The sequence below is a fragment of the Dipodomys spectabilis genome, unplaced genomic scaffold (assembly GCF_019054845.1).
Source record: "Dipodomys spectabilis isolate Male_0828 unplaced genomic scaffold, ASM1905484v1 ptg000001l, whole genome shotgun sequence".
Taxonomy (NCBI): Eukaryota; Metazoa; Chordata; class Mammalia; order Rodentia; family Heteromyidae; genus Dipodomys; species Dipodomys spectabilis.
The window spans coordinates 25,211,400-25,232,776 of record NW_024870678.1 but is presented as its reverse complement, the minus strand read 5'-3'; the positions used below and the strand labels follow the sequence as shown (position 1 = coordinate 25,232,776).

Genomic DNA, 21,377 nt, shown 5'->3' with positions numbered 1-21,377 from the left:
TGCTTGCCTTGCATGCATGAGGTCCTGGATTCCATTCCTCAGCACCATATAAGCAGAAAATGCCGGAAGTGGTGCTGTGGCTCAAGTGGTAGGTAGAGCGCTAGCCTTGCTGAAGAGCTGAGGGACAGCGGCCAAGACCCAGAGTTCAGGCCCCATGACCAACAAACAAAAACAAAAACAAAGAAACAAAAACCCAATGATCCAATGGAATTCTATGCCTCCATCAGAAATAATGGCGCCGCCCCATTTGTTAGGAAATGGAAAGACTTGAAAAAAATTATACCAAGTGAAGTAAGCCAGGCCCAAAGAAACATAGTTATTTGCAATAGCTAGTATACGTCTAGGATAATCTTACCAGAAAAATAGAAAAGGTCAAAAACTATACACATATGACTATAAGATGATACTAAATGAAATGAACCCCAAGATGGGGATATACGAGGATCTTTTTTGTTGCTGTTGTTTTTAATGTACTTATAATGTACTATGTGATTTCTTTTCTTTCATATGTTCTTCCTCCATGGTATAACCCCTGTTTTCACAGTACCCTTGCTTACACATCTAATTTGGGGAGGGGAAGGGAAATAACAAAATGCTGAAACAAGGATACAGGCTGACCCACTATAACAATGAGATGTACAAGACACTATGTTGAAAATGAACTTTACATTTTGTGTGGAGAGGAGGAAGAGTTGGAGAGGTAGGGAGGGAAGAGATGGTAGGGAGTAACAAAGGGGGGGGGGGGTAACAATGCTCGACAGGAAATGTACTCATTACCTTACTCATGTAACTGTAACCCCTCTGTACAGTATCTTTACAATAAAAATATATATTAAAAAAACAACAAAAAAATTATTTCCATTCTTTTTGTTCATGTCAAATCTCCATGTTACCTTTTTCTCCCTTTTATGGATTTCCCATTTAAATCTTTACAAATTACAATTTCTACTACAGTTTTATCAGGCAGAGCAAATTGGCCATATTGTAAACAAAATTCTGAAAGGATTTTTACTTCTAGGGGAAGGGGAAATAATTTGTATGAGGAAGGAAGTTTTTTTTTTAACTTTATTCATTTGTTTTGAAAAAGTAATTTAGTGAATCTCCTCAAGTCATAATCTAAAACAGACGACAAAACAGTAAGACAAACTGAGGTGGGCTTTAAGGGCCTGTTGGCGGCAGTTGTGAGAAGATAGGGAGTATATGAAGAATGGAAAAATGTGAAGTACTTCTCTTGGGAGAAGAGGGGAGTACCAGCCACATAAGGAAGGTCTCAGCTAGAGAGGCATGAGGCCAGTGAGAAAAGTCCTATAACAGGAGATGCTCAGTACATTTCTACATGAACATCAGACACCAAACTTGAAGGTAATCTCTGCTTTATTGATTAAATAGCCTCACTAGCCACAAACCTTGAGTAACAAATAATCAGATATTCTGTAGCCCAAAAGGTTTTGTGATCCTGTCTGGTAAAATTATCTCCTACTCTATTTCATAATAGCCATCTGGTATCTCCAAACCTGAAGAAAAATAAAAGTCTTCTAGACTCTATAACCTAGCCTAGTAGTATATATTAATAGTGAGAAAAGAAGAGAGGTTTAGGGGAAAAGATATCAAACCGACTACAGAATTGTCTGAACAGAAGAAAACAATTAGTGGGATTTCCTACAGAGATATGATCCATCTTGAGGAATATGAAAATTAAAGGGAAATCCCTGAGCTCAGAGGGCATATCTGACTAATGTATCTGATTTTTACCTGGATATCTGATTTACCCCTGGCTGTCGCCTCTGGAATTGACAGTTAGTGCATATGTGCCAACATCCTGAAACCAATCAATACCCAAGAGCTGAGCCTGAAGGGCATCTTCACCATACTTAGAGACAGCAGTTCATGGGTCACACTGAAATCTTACCAGAACGGTTTTGTTATGTTGTTTTAAGAATTGCTCCTGTGGGACAAAGGTTGAGCCAATTCAGCAGTGAAACCCACTAAGCACTATACTGGAAATGAACTGTATATACAACTTGGGAGGGGGGAAGTTAGGAGGAGAAAAATTGGGAGAGAATGAGGAAAGGGGTGACACTGTTCAAAAGGAAACATACTCATTACCTGACTTATGCAACTGTAACCTCTCTGTACATCACCTTTATAATAAAAATTTAAAGAAAAGAATTGTTTCTGAAAGTGTAGTCTATATTTTGAGACTCTATACTTGCCAATGATCCTACATACAATAATTCTTGTATATGTAGGGGCAGAGGATTCTATTATTTTTTCCAGAAGAGAATCTTAACAAATGTAATATTCTGGCCCTGAACTTTTGGCAAGACATAAATCTCTATTTGGTTCCAGCTTGGGAACTGAATCTTTGATATAGACAGTATTCTGACCATTGGGTTTCTATTACAGGCAAACACTACAGAAAATAAATTCACATATATTTTTTTTTAAAAAATCGCTCTACACCACAAAGACAGAAGAACCTTTCCCACTGCACTAATATTATAACAAGCTCTTTCCCAGGCTTATTTTCTGCCACTAATTTGCCATGTTTATATAGTCCATTTTTTAAAATACATAATGAAATATGACCTCTTCTAAGCCATTTTAGCTCCATATGTTACTTCCTACATTTTTCTCACTCTTCTGCTTTTATTAGTTATAACATTTCTACAATTTCATGGTGTAAAATTTCCATATTCAATTCCATAAGCATAATTCCCACAGTTGTCCATTAATTTAACATTTAAAGGGATTTGCTCCTCACCACGACTCTATTTATCTTGACTTCTGAGTTCCTATTTTGGTAGGCTAAAGTTCATCCTCCAGTGGTTTTAGGAAGAATGTTTATGGATACAATATTTCTTGATTATTTTTATGTTTGACAATGTTTTTTCCTGGATTTTTTAAATTATTGCACCATGGTATAACTGGACAGAAAATATGATGGTGACCCTTTCTTTTAAACTTTACAGACATTGTTCTGAAATTGCTAGCATTGGATATGGTTCTAGGAAAGTCTGAACACAAAATTATATTCCCCTTCTTGAACATCAGTTTCTGTTTTCTTTTCTTGGAAACTTACAGAGGTATTCTGATACAGTTATCTCCATCAACTTCTATCATGTAAGATGTGGGTTTGATCAATCACTACCAGCTTTCCTAGACTGTGTTCCACTCTCAATTGTTAGGCTGTCTACCCTTATTATCTTGTCTTTTACATTAGACACCCCTGTTGGTAATTGATAGTTTTTCACATTTTCCTACTATTCTTTGAGACTTTTACATAAATTTGTACATTTTTATAGATATCTGTTTGTATTCTTTTAGCTACTTGCAACAGTGATTTCATTTTTCTCTTTCATTTTTGTTTTAGTGGTGGTTACAATTAGTTATGATATTTGTATTTGCTTTTACAATATACAATATAGGAACAATCTGCAAATTTAGCCTCAGCCTCAAATTTACTACTTTTCCAATAAACAGTGAATTATCTCTGTATCTTGCCAAACCTACAAGCAATAAAAATATTCATTACTTTAGCTTTTTATACAAATAGTAATATGCCCTATATACATTATTATGCATTTTTGTATTATACTTTAAATATGTCTTGGAAATCTTCCCAATCTTCAGATAATAATACATAAATAGCTTCTCTCTCTTATTCTTTCCCTCCCTCACTACTCTTCCCCTGCTTTTGCTCTTACTTTCCATACACAATTATGTATTCTAATTTTTTCAGTCTCCTATAAACTGACATTAAAGTTATTTGTACATCTTTTATTATTATAAACAATGGTGTGGTGGATGACTTCATTCATACATGTGAATGTGAATATATTTTGTTGAATAAGTTATTAAAGTTATAATTTTTGAATTAACAAGTATATGCATTGGTATTTTGCACATATATTGCTAAATTGTGACCAGTAGCAGCTATCCTAATTCATATTCCCATCAATAACTTACTAATTCTTTCCCTTCCAATCTAACACTGTGGTTTATGACACATTTACTTAAAACTCTTTTGATAAATGAAATGTATAAGTATAAAAGAACTATATACCATGACCTATGGAAATTTATCTCATGAATACAAAATATTTCAACATAGAAAATGAATCAATGCAATATGATAAGTTAGTAGAAAAGAACAAAAATCATAAGATTAACAAAAGTAGCAATAGCACCTAGTAAGGGACTCAGTAGCACCTAATAGAGACTATTGAAATTCCAGCCATTTTTTAAAGAAATGGATAAGCAGATCTTAAATTTTATCTCTCTCTCTCTCTCTCTCTCTCACACACGCACACACACTCACACACACACACACACACACACACACACACACACACACACACACACCAGAATACTAACCCAATCTTGAAAATTTCAATTTCAAGACTTATTACAAGGCAACATTAATCAAACAGCATGGAACTAATATGTGGGATAGAACTGAAAATCCAGAAATGAAAACCATTAAGTTGATAGTCAATTGATTGTGTGTGTGTATGTGTTAAAATGCATGTGTATGTGTGCATGTGTATATATGCCAGTCCTAAGTCTTGAACTCAGGACCTGGATGCTTCCTTGAACTTTTTTTGATCAAGGCTAGCACTCTACCACTTGAGCCACAGCTCTACTTCTGGCTTTTTGATGGTTAATTGAGATAAGAGTCTCAGGAACTTTCTTGCCTGGGCTGGCTTTGAACAATGATCCTTAGATCTCAGCCCCCTGAGTTGCTAGGATTATAGATAGGTGTGAGCCACTGGATCCCAGATGTTCAATTGATTTTTGACAGGGAAACTGAGATTATTCAAAGTGGAGATAATAGTATCTGTAACAAATAGTGACATGGATAATGGAAATTCACATGTAAAATAATATGATCATATCCCTACTTCACACCATATATAGATATTAACTCAAATGGATAAAGGATTTGCACATATAGCTAAAAGTATGCAACTCTTAAATAGATGCAGTAATAAATCTTTGTTTCTGGATGAGATAATGATTTCTTTCATAAAACAGCAAAATTACAAGCCCTCCCCCCCAAAAAAACCTTTGACAAATTGGACTTCTTGAAAACTAAAAACATGTGTGCTTCAAAGAGCACTACCAAGAGACTAAAGACAATCCACAGAGAGGGAGAGACCACTTGAAAATTGTCTATATAAAAATTAAAGAGTCTCTTAAGCTACCACTTAGAAAACTTTTATGTCCAATGGTTTAAAAAAATAAGTATTTTATAGACAGAGGATTTGAAGAAACTTTTCTGCAGTGAAGATATACAAATGGCCACTAAGCACATGAAAAGAAAGAAAAGGAAATCAAGATTACAATGAGATACTGATTGGGGAAATGTAAAATGGTATATCTTCTTTGGAAAACAATTCAGTTGTTTCTCCAAAAGTGAAATATAGAGATACTACAAGGCCCAAAAATCTGCTGCTAGATAGATATAAAAGAGAATGAAAAGTGCACAAAAACTTGTGCTCATTATGACATTATTCTTTAAAGGAAAACATTAGAAACAACCCCACTGTTTGATGAATGAATGGACAAAAATACCCTACATCTAATGAAATATTGCTTAGGTTTATCATATTATTTGTTTGTTTGTTTATTGCAGGTCCTGGGGCTTGAACTCAAGGCCTGGGCAATGTCCCTGAGCCTCTCTGAGCTTAAGGCTAGCACTCTACCACTTAAGCCACAGCACCATTTCCGGCTTTTTCTGAGTAGTTTATTGGAAATAAGTCTTACGGACTTTGGGGCTGGCTTCAATCCATGATCCTTAGATCTCAGTCTCCTGAGTAGCTAGGATTACAAGTGTGAGCCACTGACACCAGCTTTATCATATTTTAAAAATAGAGCTCTGGCATAGGATGTGACATGGATGAACTCTGGAATCATGCCAAGTAAAATCACACAATACGAAAGATCACACAATATGTGATTAAGTTTATATAAGCATCAAGAACAGGCAGATCCATAGACATAAAAAGTAAACTGATGTTAGAGGCATGGCTCAATTCATAGAGTGCTAGCCAGTGAGCAAAGAGTCAAATACTGATTTGGAGTCCCAGGCTTGGAACAAGCTTGTATTTGATGTTGGTATAGTTTGTGGAGGGGAAGGGCAAAAACAAACTGTTTAAATAGGGATACAAGTGGACTCATTGCAACAATGACATGGACAAGTCACTATGTTGAAAAAAGAACTTTACAACTTTGGCTGAGCAGGGGCGGGGATGGGGGGGAGATAGGAAGGGATGGGAAGGGGAAACAAAGGAGGAGGCAACAATGCTTGATAAGAAATGTACTCATTACCTAGACCATGTAATTTTAACCCCTTTGTAAGGTATTTTCACAATCAAAAATTAAAAAGAAAAGAAAAAAGAGAAAAGAAAAATAAGCAGACATCAGTGGCTCACACTTGTAATTCTAGCTACTCAAGAGGCTGAGATCTGAGAAAAGTAGTTCTAAGCTGACCCAGCAGGACAGTCCATAAGACTTTTATCTCCAATTAACCAGCAATATTCCGTAAGTGGAGCTGTGGCTCAAGTGGTAGACACTAGACTTGGACCCAAAAAAAGCTCAGAGAGAGAAAGCCTAGGCCCTGAGTTCAAGCAGGAACAGGACAAAAAAGAAAGAAAGAAAATTAATATTTTGGGGCGTGGGAATGAGGATGAGTGATTGCCAAAGAGTCTCTCTTAGATGACAAAAAAAAAATGTAAAATGAGATAGCAGTTGTAGTACCACATCTTTATGAACATACTGAAAACCACTGGGGAAAGATATGCTGCCTATTAGAAGAAGTGTATGCTACCATTTCTGCCTTTAGCAGAAGCCACCTTGTACTGGAACTGTCTCTTCCCTTCACGTTTTATTTACTTAGCTGCCCTTTACATATTTTACTTAAGAATATTAGACATGCCATAATTTTCTTGAATATAAAATCATTTTCTTGTTTGGAACTCATCATTTTCCAACTTGTTGGAGGAAAAGTGAAAAAAAATACAATTTCTTTCTCTCCACTTTTAACAAATATCTAGTTCATCTTTCTAAACTAGATGACCTGGAAGTTTTCAGTTTGGGGGAAACTTCATATCGGAGACCTGAGTTTTATCTTGTATCTATGTTTCAAGCTCTAAAACTCATGCAATTTATTCAGCTAACTCTCAGATTCATTTTTTAAATAAATATAAGAACAATGGAATGTCTCAGTAGTTATGAGAGGTTTGAACGATGTGAAAACCGTGACTCACTGTGTAAACTAATAAAGCATCTTCTTGAGGTAGTTTGTTATTCTTTACTCCCTACCATAACTAATCATCTTAACTTTACTTTTTGAATGAGGTGCTGTTAATATATACAATGGATTCTCATTTTCAAGCTTCAGTATTAGGCAGAATTGCATTCAAATGCTTGCCCTTCCATTTATTTAAATTCCATCCTTTTTTCTATCTAGAATAAAGGAAATAATATGTAATACATAAGCTTTTATGATAAATATGTTTGTAAAATGTAGTTTGATACACACTAATAACCATAGCTTTTTGTCCATAGATTAATTCCATGCACACTATAACACCACTCACTCTTTCCTATTTATTAAAAAAATACCAAAAAAGACCTGAGAATATTTCGATATAAAACTGAATCTATCTTCACTTATTCTTTAATAAAATCAGACTCAATTAAACTTTACTGTTCAAAAAGTACTACTTCCAATACATCTTATGTAGACATCTTCTGTCTTTGAAAACAGGAGGCTTTCAAACTTGTGATATAGACAAGGGTATCCTCAAACTTTTGATTCTCCTGACTCAAATTCCTAAATGTTGGGAATATAGGTATGAGCCATCATACCCAACTCCAATACATTTTTTTCATCAACTTTTATACACTAGAGCATCTACTTTTAAGCGTTCATTGATCTCCAAGTTGTAGGCCACCGTCTGATGAGAAAGCTGTGACATTATTGAAATATACCATAATTTTTATCTGGAGATCAACTAAATAAAAATAAAAGTATGATTAAATGGGATTTTATCACATGTTTTAACATTTAATGTGGTTAACATTACAATATGAAATGGCTGGGAAGCAATATCCTCAGAAATTTTCCAAATGACTGCAAGTATAACCAATTAATTTATGACATCAAAACCCTACCACAACTATAGGCAGGGGAATACTTAATCAGTATTTCTTGATGATAGTGTGATGGAACAAGGCAAGTTGAGAACAAATATAGGAACCAGGAAATTAAAGGTGATGAAATCTGACCTAGATGTCTTTTCTGGTAGGTATTATCCTTCTCTAAAATGTTAGAGTCTTGATTGAAACAGCTTCTATCTAAACTTCTCCTTCTTAGAATTATGATTGTGACCACACAGTCATAATGGGTAATAATGGATCAGTGGACACATGCTTAGCTGAATACTAATTTTCATGGTAGGCAATTATGATATACAAGACGTAGTCATTCTGAAGACGCCATCATTCACTGTACATAGATGATTAGTACAGCTACATAAACATGCTTGCTTGAATGCCGTTAGAAGTAAAAGGAGAAAATAAAACATTTTCTCCATTTAGACATTTTCTCCAAGTCCATGGAACTAATTTGACTAAGATTTTTATGTCTTAAAAATCAATTCCAATTCCAATTGTGTGAGACTTAGATTCTCTTGCACACTCTTGTACACTCTCTCCCTCTATAGCCCTTTCTCTCCCTCATTATATATATGGACTTCTGTGCATACCACATACACACACACACACACACACACACACAAACACACACACACACACACACAGTTACAATGGAGAAGAAATTTATTTGAGCTTGTTGGAGTGGTCATGTCATAAGATCAGCATAAAAGAAACTGGAGGACACAGTGGGAAAAGTTCAGTCATAACTTGAATAAGTTATATGCACTAGCTCTTACAGCTGTTGTTTTCAAGAGGCAAAACTGTTGAATGATGGCCAGAATTTGGATCATATTCTGAATCAACAGTTCTGAACTCTTTCCAACTCCATCAAAAAATTTTTCATTTTGCCAAATGAGAACAGATTGAAAATGTCATGGAGACATGACTTTTTTCTTCCATTAGCCTACTTGACACAGAGATTCTGATTTAAAGCTCACAACCATTTTGTTAAGTAGAGATACTATCCACATCTAATATATAAAGAAGCCAAAGAACAAAATCCCTAAAACATATATTTTGTAAGATTCGGAGCTATTATTTGAACTTGGACAAAATTATGAGAACAGTTTTGCTTTTAATCACTATGACTACATATCTTTCAAGACAAAAAAGTATAGAACAGATTCCTTGGGAGGATGTATATATACATCCAGCTCACTACCATAACAAAAAGGATTTGAAATCCTTTAAGAAAGTGTGTGTGTAACAAATCAAAGAAAGGTTGGACAAATGGGATTGCATGAAGTTGCAGAGCTTCTGCATGGCAAAGGACATAGTTAGCAAGATCAATAGAAAGCCCATAGATTGGGAGAAGATCTTCACTAGCCATACAATGGACAAGGGTCTCATATCTAAAATATACTTGGAACTCAAAAAATTAAATCCCCAACAACAAATCCTCAAAGAAATAACTGCCCAATAAATAAGTGGGCTAAAGACTTAAAGAGAAGCTTCTCTGAAGAAGAAAGAAGGATGGCCAATAGACACATGAAGAAATGCTCAACCTCCCTAGCCATAAAAGAAATGTAAATCAAAACAACATTGAGATACCACCTCATCCCAGTTAGAATGGCAAAAATCAAGAACTCTAACAACAACAGATGCTGGAGGGGATGTGGACAGAAGGGAACCTTATTGCATTGTTGGTGGGAGTGTAAAGTTGTTCAACCACTTTGGAAAGCAGTATGGAGGTTCCTCAAAAGACTTCACATAGAGCTCCCCTATGACCCAGCAATCCCACTTTTGGGCATTTACCCAAATGTTCACAAACAAGACCACACTAAAGCTACCAGCACAACTATGTTTATTGCAGCATTACTTACCATAGCTAAGATATGGAACCAACCCAGATGCCCCTCAGTAGATGAATGGATCAAGAAAATGTGGTATATATACACAATGGAATTCTATGCCTCCATCAGAAAGAATGACATTTCCCCATTTGTTAGGAAATGGAAAGGCTTGGAAAAAATTATATTAAGTGAAGTAAGCCAGGCCCAAAGAAACATAGGTCCCATGGTTTCCCTTATTTGCAATATCTAGTATATGTCTGAGACAAGCAGAAAAGGTCAGATAATGTGATGTTAGGAAAATGAACCCTTAGATATGTATTTAAATGTTTTTCTTTTTCTTTCATGTATTTGTTTCTAACGCATTTATAAGATGATTTCTTTGTTGCTCTGTATGTCCTTCCCCCACGGAATAACCCCTGTTTTCATTGTATTTGATGTCGGTATAATTTGTGGAGGGGAAGGGGAAAAACAAGCAGTTTAAATAAGGATACAGGTGGACCCATTGTGACAATGAGAAGTACAAGTTGTCATGTCGAAAACGAACTTTACAACTTTGGTTGGGGGGGTAGGATTAAATGGGGGGGCGAGGGGAGGCAGGGAAGGGATGTGAAGGGTAAACAAAGGAGGAGGCTGCAATGCTTGATAAGAAATGTACTCATTATCTTGCCCATGTAATTGTAACCCCTCTGTACAGTATGTTCACAATAAAAATGAAAGTGTGTGTGTGTGTGTGTATGTGTGTGCATGTGCGCATGCGCATGTATATGTATACACATGCACACACACATGCATGTACAAGTACTAGGACTTGAATTCAGGGACTCAACCGCTATTTTTGCTGCTGAATGGCACTCTATCACTTAAGCCATGACTCCAGTTCCAGTTTTTGTTGATTAATAGAAGATAAGAGTCTAACAAATTTGTGCACCCGGGATGGTTTCAGTTATCTCAGCCTCTTGAGTAGTTATACAGGCATGAAGTGCCTGTGCCTGGTCTGTTTAGGGGAATTTTTACTTGTAGTAGTCAGTGGATTAATGTGTCTATGTTTCGATCTATCTATCTTCTATGTATCTATCTATCTACCTGTCATGTATCTATTTATACCACATTATTAAAAGGAAGTAAAATTTCCATTTTCTCCTTTCTTTCCTCCCTTTGTCAGTTTGATATACTTATATCTATAAAAAATAGTCTAATGAAAAGCTAAGAAAAAGAAGCAATACAAGGCAGGGGAGAAGTGAGATTAATTCATGACTAGAAGCTAATGGTCATGGGTTTGCCTCCTGTCAGCTGTACTTGATGTCAGGTAGCAAAATTCTATGATGGTTATAGTATAATACTAGAACATCTAGACTATAATAACAATACTAATACTGTAAAGCATCATGTGATTAGATGTTGATTTGAGTAGTAAAGAAAAATTCAACCCTGGTCTTAGAGAAAGGTAAATATTTAGAATATTTTTATAGCAAGTGGAAAGTGAGCGGAATGTCTAATAGGGAGGAATCATAAGAAAGGAAAATAATAATAGAAAAAGCTATTCAAAACATACAGGATTCTGTGAAGAAAGGTGTGGAATCTTACATTAGCCTGATATGTTCATAAGAAACTAAGGAGAAACCATATACCACATTAGTATACTAGAGTTTTCTAGAGATGGTGCTGGCTACATCTGAAAGTAAAGTTATAAACAATTGGTTAGAGTTGGGTTATGGTCAAATACTCACCTGTACATATTTTTTGTTACTTTTTAAGCATTTGTAAGCAAAGCATAAGATTTAATACAAGTTCAACTGGGGTGAGGAGAAACTAGAATAGAGACCTAGTGGCAAAGTATGTGTACAGTAAAACAAATGAGAGAAGATAAATTTCAAATACAGCAGAGGAAATGCATATTTGAGAACATTTGAAGACTCTCATAGCAGATTAAATAAATATGTACATTGGAGAAATGTAAATTTTTTTAAAATGCACAGCTAAGAGCCTGACTATCTAGTAAATATAATAGTGACTAGTGGACCATGGAAGAAAGAAAGAGAGTGATATGTCAATTATTATAAATGTGAACTTTGACAAGAAAGCAAAAAATTCGTATGAGATTGAAAAATCATAGAATTGGAAATCTGGCAATGTGTTTGAGAGTTAGGTCACACAGTGAAGGTCATCTTTGAAAAGTGGCCTCATAAATGTATAATATTTGTGAATTGACAAGTCCTTCCAAGACAGTCAAGAATTCTGTTTCTGACCATGATGGATTAACAGGGTCCAGATTTTCCCTTCAATTTAAACAACTGAAAAGAAAATAAAAGAAAAAAGAAACAAGAGCTTTGAAAATATTCACCCACATACATTTCAAGGTCAAGATCACTATGATCCCTGAAAGAAAACACATGAAGAAAGCCCTGCAATTGCTTCCACATTACTACCTATAGTTGGAGTAGATCTAATAGGCCAAAGGGGTTGGAGTTCATGAGCAGAATATCTAAGAGAAGGAATACAGAGAGGATACTCCAGAAAACTGCAAAAGGATATATATGGACTGGTTTGCATATGCACAGACTATCAATATGAAAAACCCAATCTCTGAAAATATGCACCATAACAAAATGGAAAAACCACAAATTAAAAGTATAGCACCTGTCAAAAATATTCACAAAAAGCAGAAATATATGACTCATAACCAGGATGGGAAAACATCAGCAGAAACATATACAGATATGACCCAGATAAAATTAATAGGCCTGAAATGAAAAGAACATATATTCATATGTTTATCTAATATAAATATGCTATAACAAAACAAAGGAGAGGAAAGCAAAATGAAGTGCAAAATAAAAAAGATTAAAACAATAAAGCCCAAATTTCCATAGGTTAAGGATAAAATATCAGAAATGAGATACAAAATAAGATTAACTATAGGGCTGGGAAGGTGGCTCAGTGGTAGAGTGCTTGCCTCGCATGCATGAGGCTCTGGGTTGGATTCCTCAGCATCACATAAACAGAAAAAGATGGAAGGAAGTGGTGCTGTGGCTCAAGTGGTAGTGCACTAGCTTTGTGCTGAAGAGCTGAGGGACAGCGCCCAGGCCCAGAATTCAAGACCCATGACCACAAAAAAAAAAAAAAAATTAACTGGAGATTAGACACTGTAGAGGAAATGTAGTAAGTTTAAAATGTAGCAATAGAAAATATCTAAAATAAATTTTAAAATTATAAAAAGCCATAATAAACTCAGTTATGTTGGTATGTTGGTATATGCTTGTAATCCTAGCTAACAGGAGATATAGATAGGAGGATTACACAGGTGGAAGCCAGCCTAAGCAAAACTGTTAGTGAAACATTATCTTAAAAAAAAAAAAAAAACCAAGTTGGGTATAGTGACATATTCTTGTAACTCCAATTATGCAGGAGGCATAATAGAAGGATCATGATCCAAGCCACCCATGGACAAAGCAAGATACAGTCTGGATTAGGTACATGCCTCAAGTCGGAGAGTGTTCACTTAGTGAATGTAAGGTCCAGTATCCCAAACCTTCTAAGCAGAGTTGGGTGCTAGTGGTTCACTCCTTTAATCCTAGTTACTCAGGAGACTGACATCTAGAGGACTGAAGTTCTGGGTCTGCCCAGGCAAAAAGTCTATGAGACCACATCTCCAAAATAACCAGCAAAACCTGAGCTGGTAGTAGCGTGCCAGCTGAGCAGGCACCCCAGCGTAGCAACTATGAAGGCCTAGGTTCAAATCTTAGTGTTGGTGAAAGAGAGAGAAAGACAGAGAAACAGAAGAGAGTTTTTGCAACTTACAGGTACAATACCAAGAACAGGAACATACCTACTATAGTCTACCAGAAACAAAGAAAAAAATCATTGAAAAATATTTCAATGGCCAAATTTTTATAAATTCATGAAAATGATAACCTATGCAAACACACAAACCCAAAAAGTTCAATGGACACCAAGAAAGAAAAAGATAACTATATAGAAAAGCTTATTAACATATTTCCACAAAACGAATGATTGAAAGCATTAGAAAAGGTAAACAATTGTAAAGGGTAAATAAAACCAAATGCAATAAATGAATTTATATATTTAAGAATATCTATACTAATTAATAATCTTAGCCCAGGTATATTGCTAATTTGTCAACTATATGATTATCACATCAAAGCTCTGGTCTCAATCCCCAGCATTACAAGTAGTTAAAAATGTGAAAATTATAGTATCAGAATATTATGAACTATGTCAAACAAATAGATGGAAAGAATTATTAAAAGATACAAACTGCCAAAACTCATTTGAGAAGAAAAATATGAAATCAATCATGTGCATAATAGCAATATCTTTTAAAAAAAATTAAATTCCTAGTTTATAGCCTTCCAAAAAATAAAACACTGGTCCTACATATTTTAGCTGTTGAATTGGGTCAGACATTTAGGGGGGAAAAAACTCATGTCAATTTTATATAAATCCTTTCAGAAAACAGAACAGGAAACAGTTCTATTTTATGAGGATGGTTTATACAGTTTCAGCATATTATGCTTTACTGAAACCAACATCATAATAAGATATTAGGAAGAAAGAACACTTTAGGCCAATTTTCCTGAAGAACATATATGAAAAAAAACTTTAAGAAGGTTTCAGCAAATTGAGACCAAAAATACATAAAAAGAATAATAAAACTATATAATCATCTCAATACAGAAAAAGCAGTTGATGAAACTTTCATAATTTAAAAGCCATCTGTTATGCTATTATTCAGTCTAACTAGTGACCTCTCTGAAAAGCCTGTGGGTAAATTACAGTGAATAGCAAAAATAGGGACGCTTTCCTCCCATTGCCAGAAACAAAACCAAGTTTGCTATCAAATTATCTCCTTGACATTCAGAATTAGAGATCTTAGCCAATGCAATAAAGTAAGAAAATTAAATGCCTACATATTGAAAAGAAATAAACAAGGCTGTTTTAATTCATAAGTGGCATAGTTTACCTAAGAAATTCTAAGGATTCTGTTTTTGAAAAAGTTCCTGCAGCAAATAAATAAATACAATATCCAGGCACTGGTGGCTCATACCTACACTCCTAACTATTCAGGAGGCTGAGATCTGAGGATCACAGTTCAATGCCACCCCAGGAAGGAAAGTCTGTGAGACTCTATCTTCAATTAGCCATCAGAAAACAAGAAATGGTGCTGTGGCTCAAAGTGGTAGATTGTTAGCCTTGTCCAAAGAAAGCTCAGAAACAGAGAGTGCCCCATAACCAAAATTTTTTAAAAACACCAAAATTAATTATATAGAGAGACAAACAGCAATTTGAAATCAGAATTTTGAAAAAAGAACTACCTATAGTAGCATCCAACATCATGAATATTTAAGAATAAATTTGCCCAAATATATGTATAATCTGCATACTGAAATTTGATGAGAGAAAAAATTTATAAAATACTCATACGTTGAAAAATTATAGCTTATCATTTGTTAGGATTCTCTGGATAGTTCTATACAATCCAATATAGTCTATTTGGTAGCGATTAGCAAGTCAGTTCTAAAATTCAACTGCAAGAATAAAATTGGGAGATTCAAAAGTCAGTGAAACTAAAGAGTCAAAAATAGATCCACATTTATAGTCCATTGACTACAGTCCATTGACTATTTACAAGCATGCCAAGGAAAGTCAATGTGGTAAAGAAGAATCTTTATGAGAGACAATGCTGTAATAGATAGCTATGCAAACACACACACATGAGAACTTCAATCCTTAACCACATCAGACACAAAAACAAACTCAAGTGAACAAGTGATAGTTGAGCACTGGTAGCTCATGCTACTCAGATGACTGAGATCTGAGGATCACAGTTTATAGACAGCACAGAGTGACTTTATTTCCAATTAACCAGCAAAAGTTACTTGACTGGAGGTGTGACTTGTGTGATAGAGCACCAGCCATCAACAAAAAAGGCATGCAAGAGTATAAGGCCCTGATTTCAACCTCCAGCATGTACCAGTACAAAAAGAAAACTGGAGGAAGAGGATAATAAGGCTGTGAGAATGAAAACTACAAAATGCCTAGAAACAAAGTATAGAAGAAAACTTTTTGTAATCTTGAATGGGTAAATGGCATAATAAGATATTAAAAACATGAAGCATAAAAAAGGAAAACAAGCCACGTGCCAGTGGCTCACAACTGTAATTCTAGCTATTCAGAAGGCTAAGATCTGAACTAAGATCGGTCTGGTTCAGAGCCAGCCCGAGGAGGAAACTTCATAGACTCATCTCCAATAAACCACTAGAAGATCAGAAGTGGTGCTATGGGTCAAGTGGTAGAGCGCTAGCCTTGAGCTGAAATGCTCAGGGACAGCGCCCAGGCCCAGAGTTCAAGCTCCACGACTGGACAAAAAAAAAAAAAAAAAAAAAGGAAGACCAATTATAAAATATCAATATCAATATAAATAAAATTAGCTCCTTCTAAGATATTGTTATGAAAAGATAAAACATGTCATAGGTTTGGTCAAAAGCTTTTCAAATATAAGTGATTTATAAAGTAAAGCATATACAAATATATATAAAGTATATATAAAAAACTCACAAATCTCCACAAATTATATCGACATCAAATATAGTGAAAGCAGGGGTTATACTGTGGGAGAGGGACATACAAGGGGAAAAACAAATCGTTTAAATAGGGATACAGGTGGACCCATTGCAACAATGAGATGTACCATTCGTTATGTTGAAAACGAACTTTACAACTTTGGTGCGGGTAACTGGGGGGGGGGGGCAGGGAGGAGGGGGAGCGGGAAGGATTGGGTGGGGGGGCAGGGGGAGGTTGGGAAGGGATGGGAAGGGGAAACAAAGGAGGAGGCTACAATGCTTGATAAGAAATGTACTCATTATCTTGCCCATGTAATTGTAACCCCTCTGTACAGTATTTTCACAATAAAAAAATACTCACAAATCTCAGTAATAAGAAGATAAATATAAGATATAACATGTTTAGATTTCCTGAATAGTTCTACCCAATCAATGCAGTCCATTTTGTAGGGATTGACTACACCTCTAGTTTTTTCCCTAGTTAATTGGAAATAGTCTCATGGGCTTTACAGCCTCAGCTAGCTTTGAACTGTGAGCCTCAGCTCACAAAAGTTTAAATGACATTTCTCAAAACTACAAATTGATGTCAGGTGCTATGGCTTTTGCTTGTAATTCTAGCTACTCAAGAAGTGAGGATCACAATTCAAAGCCAGCCTAAGCAAGAAAGTCAGGGAGACTCTTATCTCCAATTAACCATCAAAAAAGCCAGAAACAAAATTGTGGCTCAGTGTGATTGTATATTACAATTGTATATTACACCTCAGTGTGGTTGTAAATATAGATGTATGTTATTTTATTATAAATAATTTTAACTCTCATTTACTTACAGCTAAGGCAATATGGTGAGTTATTAAAAGTTGTTAGGAGGAAACATTTATTACAATTCACTTTATCACATTAAGGCAGTAAGACAATTACTTGGTTTTAAAAATATATTGAAAATCTGATAGAACTGAGAATAATTATTCTAGAGGAAAAGATTGCTAGAAAATAATTTTATAAGATATTGCAGAAGGGCTGATAGTTTGGCTCTATTGCAAGAGTACCAGTCTAGTAAGTAAAAGTTCAAATCCTAGTATTGAAAACAAAAGAAGGAGAAATCAAGAAGAAAAGGATTTAGTTGATCATTTCAAGTTTTGTCAATTTGAACTTAGTATGGGAGCCTAAAACTGAGGCTGAAATTCAGGGCCTGGGTACTGTCATTTGGCATTTCCACTCAAGTGGTCCTCTACCACTTGAGCCACAGCTCTACTTTGGCTTTTGGGTTGCACAGACTGTCCTGTTCAAGACTGGCTTCAAACCTCAATCCTCAGATGCCAGTCTCCTGAGTAGCAAGGATTATAGATGTTAAGCCACTGGTAATCCATTTATAAAGACAAGAAATGGAGATTGAGAGCCTGTGGAACTGGACTTTGAAAGTGTGGGCCACAGAATGGAGAGATTAGAGATGGCACCAGAGTAAAATGAGGATTAGCAACTTGACTGAGTTTGAGTATTCTCTAGGAAAGACAAAGGGAAGATATTCATGCAGAGTAAAGAACTGGAGGTGGAACAAAATAGAGAACAGGCAAGAGAGACAGGAGGCGGGTATGTCCTGACCTAAGCCCTGGGGCAGAGGGAGTGCTTCAGGCAACATTAAGCTCTGAGTGGTCATTAGAGCAAGGCTGTCTATACATAGACAGAGCTGGAGGCCAATTACCTTAGGAATGTGATTTCAAGACTCATGTTCCCCAAATACATTAGTCTTTTTCAACAGTGCCTGGTATCCCACAATTATGAGTGTGTTCCTCTGGCATCTGGATTCTTTCTCCTATTAAAAAACATAAATAAATGAAGCTCTTGTACTGAGAAAATAACGTATTGAGCCTTTTAAACATTTTTAAAGAGTGTTTTACAGTTCCCTGTTTATTAGATTCTTCTGAGTTCAGATTTGGACTGAAGAACATGGTGGTAAACTATGGATTCTTGAGATTTCTGAGATGGAATAGAGGGGACATCCTGGGAACTAATAAGGACATAAACTCCAAAAGAAACCCTCAAGTAAGCATATCTCTTCCTATGGGAAAGCCAGCAAGGAGCCATTCTGGCAAATGGACAAGGAGCTCAGGAAGTACAGAGAGGAGTCAGAAGTTATTAGCGAGGTGAAATGAGGTGTAGCATGTCAGATGATGTCAATGTTCTCAGTAAGATATAGGGTGAGATCATTTACCAATTGCACTGAGGACTTAAAAAGAAAGGCTGCTTGCATTGGTCCTGAGAGGCTCCAAAAGAGTTGATTAGCACAGTCAGCGAGCAGATGTGACTGCTCGCTGTAATTGGAGCCCCTACCACCGCAGATGGCCAGGGTTTGCATGGTCTTTCCTTTAAATTTCCTCTACAAAGTGAAAAACGAAACAGGTAGAAGAGTGTGCGAGGTGTGGGGAGCTAAGCAGGAGCTCGGCATGTCTCAAGGGGGTGGTAATCTTGTGGAACTGAGACAAGCATTGGGAGTTTCAAGAATGAAGGCTGGGCCAGGCCTCAGAAACAGAGCAGTGTCTCCTATATACAGCCAAGAACCTATTTGACCTTAGACAATCTGCCAATATGATTCCTTCTGGAAATTAAGTTGTATCACGGATTTGACCATGAAAATCTGTCCGGGGAAGGAAGTCTTCACTACTCAGAAAGTGGCTGATAATTCAGTTGAAACAATAACAAATACCAGCCTGGAAGTTTCAGAGAACACAGACGGAGAACCGTTAGCAAAAGGGAAAAGGGCCAGGTGATGGTCCCTTCCCCACCTCCCCTTCACCCTTTGTCAGCAGATTGAAGATGTGGTGAAGAGCCATAGCTCAGGAATTTGAATTTCTGGCTTGCCTGTTATTAAATGCCTGACTCTGAACAAGTTGCTTCTCTAGCTGGGTTTCACCTCCCTTGCTTATACATTGGCTATGATCACCAACGCGATAGCTAACTGGTCACATGACCTCATCCATAAACAAGATTCCTATAAATACTCAGTGCTCCAAACACTCCTTATTCTGTTTTAGAAAAATTGTTGGCTCAAAACTCACATTTCCTGATGGCTATAGCACTTCTCATTTTGCTTCCATCTTTAATTATATATATGGATATATATATATATATATATATATATATATGGATTTTCTCCCCAAGAATGTGTGTGCAAGGATATGTCTACCTTATCTCTCTTTGTCTCCTTAATGAGACCACAAACTTTAGGAGAGCAAGAAAATGTACGTGGGACTTCTCATGTATCCCTTTCAGTTTCTAGAATGTTCTTCCGATTGCACTCAGTAAATACTTGTTAAACAAATGAGATTGGAAGCCCTTGCTGCAAAACTTCCCTATGCTCTGTATCAATTACACGGCTTAGGAAGAGGCAGGTGTTGGAATAATTTAGCCAGGGTTTGGGTGCTCTTGTTGGTTTCCCAGTTGGTCTGTGACTATACATAGATTCAATCATAATGAAGCTAACAAAGGAGAGATGACATTTTTTGGAAGGAGAAAAGGAATTTGGGATATTACATTCTAACATTTGTCACCTCCTTGGCTGACAGCAGCACACGTTCCCTTTGGCTAAATTTGGATCAAATGTTGGCTGAGTGCACTAAGCAAGCCAGAGCTGCATTGTACCTCTATTTTGTGACATATGAGCTCTCTGCTTTAATCTCTCCTCTACTGTATAAAAGAGGATCTGAGGCTGTTAGACTTCAATCCAGTGATTCATGCAGCGGGCACACAATAGATTCCACCTCTCTCCTCTCGGCTGCACAATATCAGGCTAAACAAAATGTCTTAGGGAGCCTCGGCACATGTAGTTAGCCTGTCACCGAGCTCGCCCCAACCCCCCACGCTACCCCTCCCCCCCCACCCCACACCCTCCTTTTCTTCTTCCACTGAGCCAGAGTCTGAATGCCCAGCACCTGCCTTTTTACTGACATTTCCACAAAGGTAAAGGAATCAACCCTTTGTCAATTCCAACCAAAACGATCTGTTTGGAAACAATAAGATGAAAAAGCCTGCCCCTTACCCCTACCACACACACACACACACACACACACACACACACACACACACACACACACACACACACACACACCTCCTTGCTACTGGATTACAGTGTTAAGGATTACAATAAAGGACACTTGATTTTATTGACTGAATGAGGGATGGAGGTTTTTGCTGGAGTACCCATCATGGCAGATGAACAGTCTTGTTGGCAGGTACCTCTGCTGAGCTACTTCTTTTCCATGTGGGTTTGCACTGGGGCTTGTTGAGGACTTCAGCTGTTAGGATGAGCCATGGTGTTCCTTCCTGTGTCCCTTGAAGCAGTCAAATGCCTGCAGCCATGGAGGTGGGAGGGAGGGGGGGGGGTCTTAGGACAGTGAGACCATAGACAGCCAGGGAGCTGCAGGGGGGAGGCTGCGGGCTCTGCAGGATGAAGAGCTTCAGGAGAGGTGACAGGAAAAGCACAGTTGGAATAAAGAAGGAGAATCAGATAGAGCAGACAGGAAAAGAAATCGCCCTTCTCCCTGCAAAAGCGACTGTCTGCAGAACCTATTATTTCTCAGCAGCATCTATTTTGGCTAGATTTCTAACCCCTCTCTCCTGCTCCCCTTCTGCTCCCTTCCTTGGGCCCTTCCCCCACCCTGTCCAATACCCAAGTTTGAACAGTGCAACCAGTCAGCAACAGTGTAACCAGTCAGCAACAGTGCAACCAGTCAGCAACAGTGCAACCAGTCTGCCTGGGCAGACTTCAATAATCTTGTTTTGTTTT

The 21,377-nt window shown here is 36.8% G+C and overlaps 1 long non-coding RNA gene across 1 annotated transcript; it reads right to left on the bottom strand.

The window, feature by feature from the left end:
* Positions 1-1,910: 1,910 nt before the first annotated feature.
* On the bottom strand, positions 1,911-18,963 carry LOC122118092. The gene is made up of 3 exons (XR_006149336.1): positions 18,807-18,963; positions 18,297-18,407; positions 1,911-1,945 (listed from the first exon to the last, which is right to left on the bottom strand). It is a non-coding gene; the product is annotated as an uncharacterized LOC122118092 (long non-coding RNA).
* Between the last annotated feature and the right edge of the window lie 2,414 nt (positions 18,964-21,377).